Genomic DNA, 15,567 nt, shown 5'->3' on the forward strand with positions numbered 1-15,567 from the left:
AGGACCCCTAGTCCCCCTTCTCTTTCGGCCAGAAGCCTCTCTCCACCCCCCCTGCACCGGCATCTACCTCCTGTTTTTCCCTTCGCCACCAGCTGCTTTCCTGTCGCCAGGGAGGATGAGGACAAGCCTGGAGCTGTGTGCAGTGGCCCAGGCAGGCACTCCTGCCTCTCCGGGTGACAAGAGTGTTGTTTTCCTTACCTCTCCTGACCTCAGAGAGCAGGGGGCTGCAGCCACACGGCTCAGGCAGGGCAAGGGCCTGGGCCTGCGGACCTTGCAGGCTGGGGAGAGACACACGCTCAGAAACACGGAGAAAGGAACCGTCAGCCTTCATTATTAATCCCCAGTGTTAATATTTAATGTCAGAAACCCGCAGCTCCCTTCACCGCACAGGTCACACCAACCGGAACTCTTCATCTCTGTCCCTCACAGCCGCACGCCAAGACCAGCAGAGCACCTTACGTTGACTTCAAATACTAGGTGCGAAACGAATTCTAAAAATAGAAAATTAAAATGAAATAAGGCTCAGAAATTATTTCATGGCGTTTGAAATCAACCTTGCTCTTTAAACGTCTCTCGAACGATGTGTTGGGAGTGCCAGAAAGTTTCGAAATGGGGCCAGGCTTACACATAACCTTTAAGCTAGAGAAGGGTTTTGGTCTGCGGAGGGTTTTCGTGCTGTTGAAGTTCCAGACTCGTTTCTTCAGCAGCAGCAGCTGTGCGGTGTGGGTGCGGCCAGCAAGACGGGAAGGCTCCAAGGGACAACCCGAGATCAGTTCAAGGATGGGGCGCCTGGCTGGCTCCGTCAGTGGAACCTGAGACTCTTGAGCTCAGGTTCGTGAGTTCAAGCCCCACATTGAGCGTAGGATTTACTTTACACTAAACTAAAAAAAAAAAAAAAAAAAAAAAAAAAAAAAAAAAAAAAAAAAAAGATGAATTCAAGGTATTGAAAGAACAGGAATATCTACCAGTGAGGCAATCGATTAACTCTTACCTACCAAAACCAGCTTGTTTCTGGGCGCCTGGGTGACTCAATGGGTTAAGCTCAGGTTTCAATCTCAAGGGTCGAGACTTCAAGCCCTGCCTCGGAATCCACAATGGGCACGGAGGTCACTTAAAAAAAAAAAAAAAAAAAAAAGCTTGTTTTTCAACCAGGGGCATACTGTCAGTATTTGGGCAAGGACAGTCCTTCATTGCACGGGGCTGTCCCACACACTATCCCTCCCACTCACCCCGTATGGCCCCCTCACATCGTGATCACCAAAAACCTCATTTCCAAACACCCCTGGGTGGTGGGTAGCGCAGCCCCAGGTTGGGAACCCCAGATTCGGGTGCACTGGGCCATCAACGTGGGATTTTTTACTCGGCGATGACTAGGCCACCAGACCAGGCCAGCAGAGCCCGGTCATCCTCTCCCTGACGTGTTCTGGAAGGAGATGGGGTCTGGGCCTTGCCTCTACAAAGTGAGCTGCACGGGTATCTTGTCCCGCCCCCTCTGTGCCCACCCCACCCGTACACCACCCCACCACCCGACCCCCGGGCAGTGGCCTCCGCCCATCTTGCCCCGGAGGGGGCTGCCACCTCCATCCACTACAACAGCGGGGCGGGGAGTGGCCACGGCTTGCAAAGCTTTCATCTCTAGGACTTCAAAGAACAGCCTCGAAAAAAAGCCCAGGGCACAATTTTCCAGGATCCAGGAAACGGGATGAGTCACCTGCACCTTCCTCAGCTTGAACCACACCTGCCAGGCCCACACCTCACTCACCTGGTCACCAACAACTAGCAGGCTTTCTTAAAGGTCCCGTTACCAGAGCTGGGTCCCTGACTTGGTCGGCAAAACCATTTCGAAGGATAGAAATAGAAGATGACTGAATTTCAAGGGACTCTTCTCCCTACAGTGTTGTTTATAGGATTTTACGGAGAAATGACTTAGATCCAGTAAAGTGCAGACATCTCAAGTGTGCTGCTTGACGAATTTTTACAAATGTCCACACTCGGGGCGCCTGGGTGGCTCAGTCGGTTGAGCGTCTGCCTTCGGCTCAGGTCATGATCCCAGAGTCCTGGGATCGAGCCCCTCGTTGGGCTCCCTACGCAACGGGGAGCCTGCTTCTCCCTCTCCCGCTCCCTGCCCCCCATTCGTGCTCCTTTGTTATCGCTTTCTCAAATAAATAAATAAAATCTTAAAAAAACAAACGCACATACTCACGTACCTTACGGAGTTTTAAGGCACATAAAAATGAAATTGTAATTAAGAAACACACACATCCCCAAGCTGGGATAGCTAAAATGAAAAAGGACAATGATACCAGATGTCTGCAAGGAGGCAGAGCGACGGAACCCCTGCGCATGTCTGCTACGAGTGGAAATCGGTACAACCACTTTGGAAAACGTTTTCTTAATCAAGTTGAACATATACCTACCGGATGACCTAGCCATTCCACTCGCACCTATTTCCCCAAGAAAAATGAAAGTATGTGCCCACAAACATTCATGGCTGCTTCATCCGTAAGAACCCAAACCTGGAATTAACCCAAATATCCACCAACGGACGAATGGGGAAACAAATGGTGGTGTATCCATGCAGCAGAATACAACTCATCAATAAAGAAAACAAACACGCAACATGGATGAATCTCAAGATAATCACGCTGAGTGAAAGAAGCCAGAGAGCGCATCCTGCATGTTACCATTTATATTAAATTCTAGAAAATGCAAGCTAGTCTACAGTGACAGGAAGCAGATCAGCGGTTGCCTGGGGATGGGGAACCGGGAGAGGCAGGCGGGAGGGACTACAGGGGGGCACGGAGAGACCTTGGGGGGCAGTGGATATATTCACGATCTTGATTACGGTGATAGTTTCACGGGTGGACGCATATGTCAAAACAGATCAAATTGTATCATGTAAATATGTGCAGTTTATCGGATGTCAATTATACCTCAAAAAAGCTGTGTTTTTTTTAAAGATATGTGTTTCACCATATGAAAATTATACTTCCTTTTTTTTTTTAATGCTGGAATTCTCTACCATTCCCCGCTATGAACACAAACGCGTGCAAGTAGAGGTCGTGGAATTCCACATATCCTCTCATCTTTGGGATCAAACAGGAGAAATCCTACTCTAGGCTCAAGGCTGTATGACAGAAGCACAGCCACACCAGCATAGCAGTGGCAGGAAGGCAGGTCAACACTACCGAGCCCAGACCTGCCTTCCTGAGCCGCGGCCCCGGCTCTTCCTCGTACCTGGGGCTGAAGGCACGTTATAACGAGATGATCCTTGCCAGGGTTAGGCAAGTACAATGCACACGTTTCTACCGTTTCCTCTCTCCTCTACTTCTGGTCCTCCTCCTTCTCGGGTGACTATTCAAGGCTGGGGCACGGCAGGAACTCCACACCAGCAACCAAAATACTACACCGTGACAACTTCATCTCTTAATTACAGTAAACATTTACATAATGCTCGGGCCCAGCCAGTGCAGAAAGATTCGTTAATGCAGAAACATGCCCTTTAACCATCCCGTTTTATTACACAAACCCCCCGGGGACCTGAGCAGCCCAAGATTTGCAAAAGATGATGCAGAAATTGGCTGAGATATTAAGCCCCTTTCCAGGTGCAATTAAAAGTGAGATGGAGAACTGCCTGCTCTCCCAGAGAGCTATTTTCCTCCTTCTGAATTCACACTGTAAGGATTCCGGGGACCTAGCTGCCGTCGGAATGAATGCTAGCATTTGCTGGAGCCAGGGCTTTGCTTTTATTCTCATCTTCCCCTTCTCCGTCTCTGAATTGACAACCCTGCAGGTTTTGCTGGGAGGTCTAATATTTCCACAGCCGCCCAAGCACGGGGGTTTATTCCAACATTATGAACATTCTGCTTGCTTCGAGCCTTTGATTCTTTCGAACAGACCCTCTCTGGAGAGACCAACTTTAATCACATTTCCTAGAGCCAAACCCAGCTGGCCTGGGGAGGGACAGCCCAGGCCAGGCTGAGAGCCGGCGAAAAGGCCCCAGAGCAGCAGGGCGAGACCCCTGCTTGCAAGAAGACTCAGGCCAGTGCACAAGGAAGGTGGCTGAAGGAGGAGGAGGGCAGAGTGGGCTTTGGCAAGAAGTCAAACTTGAGCTTCCTCCCAGCTCCCCCAGTCCCCTCTCCACTCCCAGCCTCTTTTGGCTGTGCAATCTTGGGAAACTGACTCCTGCTCTCTGGGCCTCCGTTCCGTCATCTGTAAAGCAAGGACAATGGTCCCTCTTTTCCCGGGATGTGGCAGGCTTTGGGGAGAGAAGTAGCTCTGTATAGAGCCTCCAGCCAGGGCTGGCAGGTCAGGCCCGCACACGCCAGGCTCGGTGGCGGCTCAGAGGTCCGTTCTTATTTTCGTACCACCAGTAGTATCACTGCCATACTTCTCAAACCTTAGGCAGCCGAAGGGATCCCTCCTGCCACCTGTCTAGCCATGAAATGATACCTGAGTGTTCTTAAGCCCCTTTCTCCCCTAACGGACTGAAAAGAGGAGTTGTACATCAAATCAGCCCATGAAAGCCACCTCCAGGGTTCCCACCCAGATTGGCTAGAAAGCACCCGGGCTGAGGCGAAGGCTGGAAGGGGCAGCTCTGAGCAGTGTGCAGCCAGGGAATGGACACGGCTACCCAGCGTGAGAGCAGCCAGCTGGGAGGGCGTGGGGTAGACAGGCTGAGAACAGGGCCAGCCAGGAACCTAGAAGGAAGTTCAACGTCCAGGAAGAGCGAGACTCAAGGCCAATCCTGGGGAGAGGCAAGAGCCTTGGTGTGGGCCCTGGCACACGTGCAGACACACATGCCATCATGGATATTGGATGACATTCAGTTACCTTGTTTAGCTCACGGACACTTAGAAAGCATTTTGGCTGTGCTGGGCACGGTTCAAGCACTTGACAAACATTATTCATGTTGAATTTATTCGTTGAGTCTTCATTCCACCCTATGAGACAGAGTGTAATGATCCCCATTTCGCAGATTACTCAGCCGAGGATCGGATGAGTTCATTCACTCGTCCAAGTTCACAGCATCAGTACGCGGCAGAATCGGAATTCGAATCTGGGGAGCGGGGCTGCGGGGCTCACACGTCACCATGCAGGTAATACCTGGGGCAGGGAATAGCGGGGGCGGGGCACAGAGTCCGTCGGGCTCCAGGCAGGACTTGAAAGATCAGATCAAACAGGGTGGGGAGGGAGAGAGGGGAGAGAGGCAAAAGGGTTTTGCAGGTGGGGGCCAAGAATGCGAACCAAGACTTAAGGCAGAAATGAAGGCCACGTGGCTGGTTGGGAAGGACGGGAAGCAAAGACTTGTGTCATTGAGTGGGGGTTGGAAAAAGAGGGTGTTGGGGATAATTTTGACTACAAATTACGGAAAACACCTCTGCTCACCCTGGCTTTGGCCAATGGCTTTAAAACTCTTTGACCACAGTCTACAGTGAGAAATGCTCCTTCCATTCCGGCTCTGCAGGCACACATCCACCATCACCAGGCAAAGGTTTCACAAAGTCCTAGGGCATAGGATGTGCTCTGATATCTTCGATTCTCCTTTTCCTTCTTCTAATTCTTTTTTTTTTTCATTGTTGGTTGTGACCCACCCAACTGATTTCATGGCCCTCTGATGGGTTCCGATCCACAGTTGGGAAAATGCTCGCTTAAACACCAAGTGAATTGATGATGGCCCGTAAGAGACACTCAGCAGCTCAGCGATCACAAGGACCCGAGTGCCCCCCTCTGCCCACTCAGCTGGCCTCACGTCAGCCTCACGCTCAGCCCGGTTTCTCTGGAGGTCACAAGGTGCTTCTGGCCATCCCAGACGACACGTTTAGGCAAACGCAAGTCCAGAGGCAAAAACAGGCAGGGCAAGGGACACCTGGGGGGCTCAGTCGGTTAGGCACCTGACTCTTGATTTCAGCTCACGTCATGATTTCAGGGTCCTGGGATCAAGTCCCGAGTTAGGCTGCCGGCTCAGCAGGGAGTCTGCTTGTCTCCCTCTCCCTCTGCCCCTCCCTCTGCTCTCTCACTCTCTCTCTAAAATAAATAAATAAATCTTAAAAAAAAAAAAAACAGGCAGGCAAGACTGAGCACCTTTCTTAGGAGCAAGTCAATATTAAGTCAACATTTCTCAGAAGCCCCTAGTAGACAGCCCCCCATCATGTCTCATTGGTTAGGACCGAGGCACAGGTCCGCCCCTTCCTGACCCGATCCCTAGCCAGATAAATAGACTGGCCACCCAGCGGGGTGACAGATATCAGCGGGTGAGCCACCATGCCCTCCACAAGCCCACAAGGGCAGGCCTTCGTTATGGATACGAGCCAAGAACCACAAAATTGATCCCATGGGGTTTTCAGCAGAGGGGACGAGGTTTCATGTGGCCAAGGACAGGGACCCAGAACGGCCACCCAGTGAGAAGGGCCGCAAGGCAGGAGCTGGCCGAGACTCACTTCCCCCGGGGGCACCCCTTCCAGTCCGAGGAGGCTGCCTGGAGGGCTAAGGACAGTAGACATGTTGAGGGGAGCAGGGCAGGACCACCAATCCCAGTCCTACCTCCGGGGAAGTCATGCGGGGGACACCGGCTTGAGGCAGGGGAGCCGGGTGAGGGCCTGGGGGGCGCCGTCCCTAGGGGCCAGGCCTGGAAAGGGGCGGCAAGAAGCCGTGTGAGTTTGAAGTGCAGCGAGTCTGCAAGAAGGAACGTGGAAGATGTAGGACTCTAAAAGGAGGATCCCAGGGCCAGAAGTTCATGTGTGTTTCAGTTGTCTATTGCCAGGCAACCGACCACCCCCACACTTGGCGGCTTAAAATAAATAACAATCGCTTACTTGCTCACAGTTTTACATTGGAGCATCAGCTGGGCTGAAAGACCCATTTCCTAAAGAGCCAGCAAGTGCACGCAGGCTGCTGTCTGCCAGCTCAGAAAGTCATTCTCGCACGGCTCGGGAGGCCACGTGTCCAAAATCAAGGTGTCAGTGGGGTGGGTTCCTTCTGGAGGCCGCAGATTGTCTGTTCCAGGTCAGAGGTCTGTTCCAGGCCTCACTCCCGGCTTCTGGGGTTTGGTGCTCCTCTTCTTCCGCCCCACCACCCTGACCTCTGCCTCTGCTTCCACAGGGCCTAGCTGCGTGCCTGTCTCTGTGCCGGTCCCTCTTCTTGAAAGGACACCTGCCATTGGATTGAAGGACCACTGACTCCGGGACGACCTCATCTTAACTCGATGACATCTGCCACCACCCCCATTCCAAACAAGGTCCTGTCCGTGGGTGGAGGGGGTTGGGACTCCGGTGTGTCTTTGCAGCCGTGCGGAGTGGGGGATGGCACCCTTCCTCCCCCTGCTAGGAGAATGACAAGGAATTTGTAGCCATCATGAACCCACCTCGATCTGCCAGATGATAACAGGAAGGGAAATGACAGCAGAGGAGGGAAAGGCGGTTGTTACTGCAGGCAACTGGGTGGGACTGAGTCCCCCTGGGGGTCTCTGGGAGACGGTGAAGAACACGGCCCTGAAGTTGCCCCAAGCCAGCGATAAGGCCGCTGCGATATTTGTCCGCTGATCCCCTCCCTTGTCTCTAGTGCTCTAGGCTGCCCCGTGCCCCTGCCTGCAGGAAGAGTGTGCTGCCAGAAAAATCCCTCGGGCGGAGAGTCAGCGGTGTTTGCAGTGAGCAGCCTCGAGCATGGAGGCCAGGGCTATGGGCAGGTGGGTGGGGCCCCAAAAGTGTCTGCTGCCAAGGGCAGGTCAAGGCAAGCCAGCAGGAGGGGCAGGGCCGCCCCGCCTGGCCCAGTCGCCACCCCCACGGGTTAGGCCACTAGTTAAAGGCTGAGCGGCACTGGGGTCGACATCGCTGAACCCCAGGGGCTGCCCCTGACCATTTGCATCAGCCCAAGAGGGGCCAGTGAGGGCATAACACGGACTCCTCTTGGGTGAGCCGCTGGAGGCCAGGCTGGGGACAGACCCGGCACGGTGCCGAAGAGGGGCCCGGACTGCGGCCTCAGCCAGGATCAAGGGCAGGCTTGAGGCTCCAGGCTGAGCTGTGGGGGAGCAGCTCGCGGGCCTGGGATGCAGGGGCAGCAGTGGGGAGAGGAACCCGCCATCGCCATGCTTCAGCTTTTCCCACCCGCACCGGCCGCTCTTCTGGACCCAGGCCCAGTGGGGCGAGGGGGGGGGGAACTCGGACTGGGAGGGTAGAGGGGATGGGAAAGCGGGCAGAACGGTTTTCCCTCTCTGCTTTCCACGTCCCCTACCAGGCGCTCGCGGCCTGCGAAGCCGCCTGCAGAAAGCACAGCCATGAGTTTCTCATGAATGATTTTAAATGATTCCTGTTCTGTCCGTGGGGGGAGATCACGTATTGAAAATCCAGCAAAAGCAGAGCCAAGTGAGGACTGCTCCGGATGGTTGCTCAAGAGCAGACAGCGTGGCCACTGGCGTGCAAACTGCCAGGGGTCCTGGGAGAGAAACGGGCTCCCCGGGCCAAGGCCTGCAGGAGCCCAAGGCGGTACCCTCTGAAAATCAGGCCACTGTGCACCCACTCCCCCCGCCGCGCGTTCGTTCGTTATGCAACGAATAATCACTAAGCACTTGCAATATGCCACTCTCTGTTCTAAGGCCCTGGACAACTGTTGTGAACAAAACAGATTTTTTTAAAAAATCCCTGTAGTCATGGAGCTTACAGTCTTGCAGGGGAGAAAGGTAGAAAACAAGTAAATAAGCAGAACACGCAGCGTGTTTTACGGTGGGAAGTGGGAAGGGGAAACACAGGGCAGGGAAGGGATGAGAGAGCATTGATAAGGGTCGGGGATGGGGGGGAGTTGACACTTCAGCAAAGGCCTCGAGGAGGTGCGAGAGGGAGCTGTGTGGACAATGGAGAAAGAGCAGGCCAGGGGACAGCCAGTGCAAAGGTCCTGAGGTGGGAGGGGCCCAGCGTATTCCAGGCACAGCCAAGAGGCTAGTGTGGCTGAAGTCGAGGAGAGGAGGTAACAGGCCATGAGCCTTCCTACTGCTCTCAGCTTTCACTCAGGTGACATAGGAAGGCTCTGGAGGATTCTAAGCCAAAAGGGCCAGAAGCTGACTCAGGTTTTAGGGGCCCCTTCTGGCTGTTGTTTTCAGAGCAAAGTGTGCAGGGGTGAAGGCAGAAGGGGGGGACACTGATGAAGAGGTTACACGACCAGTGGTTCTCCATACGCAGATACCGAGAACCACGAACGTACCAGTAAATATTATTTTAGTAGGAAGTGTTTTCACCTTCATCACCAGCATTTGGCAAAACCCACCTTTTCCATTAAGGCCACTTCACAGATAAGGAAACAGAAGTTAAGTAACTTAAGTTGCCCAATTGGTAAGCTCTTTGACCAGGAAAAATCTGGCATAGATTTTCCCATGAGCCCTAGCCATATTAAAACCAAATTTATCAGGACACCTGGGTGGCTCATTTGGTTAAGTGTCTGCCTTCAGCTCAGGTCATGATCCCGGAGTCCAGGGATCGAGCCCCACGTCGGGCTCCCTGCTCAGCGGGGAGTCTGCTTCTCCCTCTCCCTCTGTCCCTCCCCCTGCTCGTGTGCGCATGATCTCTCTCTCTCTCTCTCTCTCTCTCTCTCGTGCACATGCTCTCTCAAATAAATAAACAAAATCCTAAAAAAAAAATTATTGCCTGCTCCCTCCTTCCTCCGGGCAAAACAAAAAAAGTGGACAAAAAGCCGTCTCCTAGTCTTTGGTTGATGCCTGATTCCTTCTGGGACTTCTCATGCTTCTGGTCTTTTCTTTGGGAGGAAAAGTGGCCTGAGTCTGGAGTTGAGGAGTCAGATGGCCTGGCTCAGCTGAACCTGGGGCTCTGACACCCAGCCGTGGGCAGGGCAGTTGCCAGAAGCACAAATCTGCCGTTAAGTTCTTTCCCCCTCCGTGACCCAGACAGTGGCCAGACCTTGGCGTCCCCAGCCTTTGGGCTTTTGTGGGCAGGGTCACGGCTGAAGTTGCCAGGCACCCAGGAGCCAACCCCTCCCAGGCTTTTGTTTTCAACTGCAGCCAAAGCTGCAAAAGGATTATATGGGATCAGCCGTTCCCAGAGCCTGTTCTGTATACCACTGGAGGTACACAGACCCGTATTTTTTAATAATTATGGTTATGTATTTTGATGTGCTAGGAAAAAAAGAACTGGCACAATCAACCCATGACTTCATGAATATTATTGCTCAGGAGGAGGCTAAAGTATTTTGGCTCGTTTGGTTTGGTTTGTTGTGTTTTTTTTTATAAGATGATTTAAATTAAAAATACGATGTTCCTAATTACATAAGCGGTACAAAATACAGCAAGTATCCTGGCGCAGATACAGAATAATGCTGTAGGAGCTTTTCTTGGGTGGCGGGGGGAGAATAAAGGGACGGGCTTCCGCTCCCTCCTCCAGCAATCTAAAAGGTTTTTAAAAAAATATATCCTTTTAATATAATGGAAGAACGGGCACAGTGCAGAACGTTACAACATACAGACCATCAGAGAGGTTCAAATAAAAACCTCACACTCTCATCTCCCCGATATCACCGCCATCAACACCTAAGTACACGTCCATCTTCGTTGTCTACGGCTGTGTAGCAAATTACCACAACTTCGGCTGCTTAAAATCCCTTCCAGGGGCGCCTGGGTGGCACAGCGGTTAAGCGTCTGCCTTCGGCTCAGGGCGTGATCCCGGCGTTCTGGGATCGAGCCCCACATCGGGCTCCTCTCCTATGAGCCTGCTTCTTCCTCTCCCACTCCCCCTGCTTGTGTTCCCTCTCTCGCTGGCTGACTCTATCTCTGTTAAATAAATAAATAAAATCTTAAAAAAAAAAATCCCTTCCATTTACTACCTGTCACCACTGCCAGGCAGAAGTCTGGGTGGACTTGGTTCTCTGCTCTGAGCCTCAAAACGCCAAAGTCAAGGTGTCACCCAGGCTGGGCTTTTCCTTGTAGGGTCTGAGGAAGAAGCCACTTGCGAGTTCGTCCAGGTTATTAACAGAAGTCAGGTCCTTGTGGCTGCAGGACTGAGGTCCTCCCCATTTCCCTTCTGGCTGTCCTCTGGTTCTTAACACATCTCCAAGCCAGAAAGAGGCCATCTAAACCTTTCTCCTGCTTCGAGTCTCTCTGACTTCTCCTGCCTGCCTCTTTTGCCACCAGGCACAGAAAATGCTCTGCTTTTAAAGGGCTCTTGTGATTAAGTGAGGCCCACCAGGATAATCCCCCGACTTTAAGATCAACTGTGCCTTATCACACGACACGGACACGATCATGGGAGTGAAATCTCACACGCACGGGTGCCGGGATCAGGGTGTGGATTCTGCTTACCACACTATCTTTCTACAGTTTTCTCTGCACACATATATTTATAAAGACATACTTGTAGGGCGCCTGGGTGGCACAGTGGGTTAAGCACCCAACTTTTGGTTTTGGCTCAGGTCATGATCTCAGGGTCATGGGATGTACCCCCAAGTCAGGCTCCCCGCTCAGTGGGGAGTCTGCTCAAGTTTCTCTCTCTCTTCCTCTGCCCCTTCCCCTGCTCTCTTGCTCTCTCTCTCAAATAAATACATAAATCTTTAAAAAAAAAAAAAAGACATAGGGACGCCTGTGTGCCTCAGTTGTTAAGCGTCTGCCTTCAGCTCAGGTCATGATCCCAGGGTCCTGGGATTGTGCCCCACATCAGGCTCCCTGCTCAGTGGGGAGCCTGCTTCTTCCTCTCCCACTCCCACTGCTTGTGTTCCCTCTCTCGCTGGCTACCTCTCTCTCTGTCAAATAAATAAATAAAATCTTTTTAAAAAAATAAAAATTAAAAAAAAGACATACTTGTATTCTAGATATGATAAGCAACCTGCTTTTTCCAGTCAAGGATCTCTACCTTTCCATTTCAGGAAATATTCATCTCAACTACTGCCCAGAACATATCCAGAGCTCCCCCATGGATCCACAAATGTTTTTGCAAACCCGTATCCAATCCAGACCAGACTGCATCTGGTTATAGCACTTCAGTCTGTTTCTGTCTGGCCAGGTCCTTTTTTAAATGAACTTAATGTATTGAAGAGAATAGGAGAGCTGTTCTGCAAAATGTCCCATGTTCTAGAGCTATCAGGTGGCTTCCTTGTGATGCCATTTAGCTTGTTTTCCTATCCCCTGTATCCGCTCTCCGCTGGACGTCAGACACTGGTGTGGCAGCAAATGTTTCACACCTGGGGCGTTGGCCAATTTCCGTGGTGTAAACGCTTCCCCCACGGCTGCTTTCGAGCTACCAATGTGACATCTCTGAATTCTGAGTTAGAAAGAGAGGCACGCCATCTGCCAGCTCCCACCAGTTCCAGCAGCCACTGCTAAGGCTTTTGGAGGGGAGGGGGGGAATCTGTCTGGAGGAAGATTCGAAGAGCTTCCCCACTCCCATCCCCCAAGACGGTGGAGGAGGCAACATGATATGCGCTCCAGGAGCAGAAGTGACTGGCCGCCTCTGACCTCAAAGAGGAATGTCGGGGTGGGGGTGGTGAAGTGAATTACGGGAACTGTGGTCTCAGTGGCCATGGCAAGGACCCCCATCGTGGAGCATGGCCCAGAAGAAAGCATGGCAGCTGAGTCCCCCAGCACCCTTGGCTCCTCGGGTAGGCTGCTCTCCACTGATGGCCACAGGTCCCCAGCAGGACTGAGCCCCAGCTGCACACAGCACTACCTTCCTTGATAACCATGCCTTTATTGGTCTTTCCTTCCCTTCCCTGGCTCATCTCTGCACCCCTCTACTGGGGCTTCCTGGGACCACCTCCTACGTGAAGGGCTGGCCCTCCAACCCCTATGTCAGGGCCTGCTTCCCAGACCCGAGCTGAGACAGAAAGTGGCAGGGTATTGGAATTGGTGTAAGGCAATTTCGAGGTTTTACGTTTTTTACAAAGGCACGTACTCATTTATTATTAATGCAATTAAAAATCAATTTTAAATAATAAATTTTTAAGAGGAAAAACTATAGCTAGAAGCCACAGAAGATTCACGGAGAGAAACCACAGCCTAGCTCCCTATCTGCTCGCCCTGACAAAGAACCCACTGTCCCCCCGACCCTCATACCTCTCCCTGCACACCCCAGGACACGACAGCGGCAGGTGATAATTTTAAGAGGAGCTGACATTTGTTGAGCAGATACTGTGCAGAGTGCTTTGGGCAGATTATCTGTTTTACATACTTAGAGCACATGTATTTATCTCCCCTCCCTCCCAAACTCCCTTTAATACAATCGCGAAGGAACAAAAAAGGTATAAACCCACAATAAGGAAGGGGGGGCAGGGTGTCGCCAGATGAGGGATTTCAACACATTGCTGGAAGACAGAGAGCAGAAGGAAGAGTGGTGACAGGTGACACAGAGCAGAGGGAGCCACAGCTGGAATCCTCCCAGGCGGGGAAGTGCAAGGAAGAGGCTCCAGGCGGAGACTGCGGGGGTCCCCGAGGGCAGGAGTGGGAACTGGGGCTGGAACCTGGATTGACTGAGGGTCTGCAGGCAGACCCGCTGCCCACCCCCCCCACCCCTGCCCTCACACCACCACTGCCATCCCCACCTCTGGGGGTAGGAGAGCCGTGAGCAAACGTCTTGGAACACATTTTCTGAGGAGAACTGGAGTGCTTGTGTGCACGTAAGTGCCTTGGAAGAAAGCCCCCCACGAGCCATCATCTGGGAGACCCCAGCTCCTCACAGGCTCACCTACATGGGGTTCACCAAGCACCGATCACTGATCCCCAACCATGCAGTGCAACGCGGCTGGCCCACATTCCGCCTGCTGCACAGGAAGGGACGCCCTCCCCGGCTCATCTAAGGAAAGCCTGCAACGTCAAAGAGAAAGAGAGGAACAACAGGAAAATTGATTCTGGAGGAAACAGATAATTTGGTAAACAAGGGAGAATTTAAAGAACGATGAGCAAGAGGAGGAGATAGGTGAGGGGGAGAAAGAAGAGGAGAAGGAGAAGAGAAAGCCTTACCCTCAGCTGTGAGAAGCTATTGCGTCCACCAAGCAAGACGGTGCCACTAATCATCAGAGAAAGAACCCTTGGAAATTTAAAATATGGGGACAGAGTGAAAGAAATGGATGGACGGCCTGAAAGAAAAAAATCAAGAGTCTCCCACAACCCAAGGCACAACGAAAGAGACAGAAACCGTAAAAGACAAGATAAGAGACATACAGAACCATCCGGAAGGTGCCACATATCAGGACTAGAAGGATCTTCAGCAAGGGAGACTAGCGGAGATGGAGGGAGAGCGCCTGCAGACCACGGCAACCTGGCAGCTTAGGGGGGCGCTGGAGGAGGCAGCCTCTGCGGGCTGGGTGTGACCGTGCACTTTGTAAGCCAGGCTGCTCCGATGTTTTGTGTATTCTGTGTCAGTGTCCCTTTGGACGCCCCCTCCTTGGTGCTTCGAGGTCTCAAGAGAAGCCAAGCTGGGAAGAGAGTGGGTCCGTGCAGTAACCTGGGGAGGGGGCAACACTGGGCACTAGTGTGGTGGTATCAATAGACCACAAAGTGAGGATCCCCCGGGGGAGGGAGCCTCCGGGGGGGGGGCCCAAGGTCAGAGCTGCTCACTTCTTTTTTTTTTTTTAATTTATTTATTTGAGAGAGAGAGCACGCAAGAGCAGGGGGGAGGAGCAAAGGAACAGAGAGAAGCAGACTCACCACTGAGCAGGGAATCCGATGTGGGGCTCGATCCCAGGACCCTGAGATCATGACCTGAACCAAAGGCAAACACTTAACCAGCTGAGCCACCCAGGCGCCCCAGAGCTGCTCACTTCTAATCCCCCTGAGAGATTGTCTTTCCAGAGCTGGACGGTAGAAGCCCTCGGTTTTGCTGGGAAATGGAGGGGCGTTTTCCCTTACAGCTTCTCTTAGGGATGGGGAAGTCAGCTTTTCCGACATGTCTTATATCCAGAGGCCAATCTGAGCATCAGCAGATGGGTCTGATGGGAGCTGATGGGGGCAGAAGTTATAAAAGACTTCTCAACAGATGTTTTTGATACCGGAATGGGATGCCTGGCAAAGGAGTGAGCCCTCTGTCGCTGGGGTATTCGAGCAGAACCCAGACAAGCATCTGTTGGGAAAACTATAAAAGGAATTGGAACCCTAGAACAGGTAAATTCATAGAGATAGAAAGTAGAATAAAGGTTACCAGGGGGAGGGGGGGATGAGGAGTAGTGCTTAATGGGTACAGTTTCTGTTGGGATGATGGAAAAGTTCTAGAAACAGACAGTGGTGATGTTTACACAACATTGTCAATATACTAATGCCAGTGAAGTGTACACTTGAAAATAGTTAAAATGGTAAATGTTATGTCATATATATTTCACTGCAATTTATAAAATTTTTTAAAAAAGGGAATTGGAACCTACATACACTGCTGGTGGGGATATAGATGGTGCAACCACCATGGAAAAGAGTCTGGCAATTTCTCAATAAAGTTAAACATAGAGTTATCATATGACCCAGCAATCCTGCTCCTAGGGATACACCCAACAGAAATGAAAACATACACTAGGTATATACCCAAGAGAAATAAAAACATACGTCCACAAATGTTCAGAGCAGCACTATTCACAATAGTAAAAAGGTGTAAA

The 15,567-nt window shown here is 51.9% G+C and overlaps 1 long non-coding RNA gene across 1 annotated transcript; it reads right to left on the reverse strand.

The window, feature by feature from the left end:
• Positions 1 to 344: 344 nt before the first annotated feature.
• LOC105239626 lies at positions 345 to 14,276 on the reverse strand. The gene is made up of 4 exons (XR_002143705.2): positions 14,147 to 14,276; positions 996 to 1,110; positions 633 to 881; positions 345 to 491 (listed from the first exon to the last, which is right to left on the reverse strand). It is a non-coding gene; the product is annotated as an uncharacterized LOC105239626 (long non-coding RNA).
• Positions 14,277 to 15,567: the final 1,291 nt, after the last annotated feature.

The sequence above is a fragment of the Ailuropoda melanoleuca genome, chromosome X (assembly GCF_002007445.2).
Source record: "Ailuropoda melanoleuca isolate Jingjing chromosome X, ASM200744v2, whole genome shotgun sequence".
In the NCBI taxonomy this organism is placed as follows: domain Eukaryota; kingdom Metazoa; phylum Chordata; class Mammalia; order Carnivora; family Ursidae; genus Ailuropoda; species Ailuropoda melanoleuca.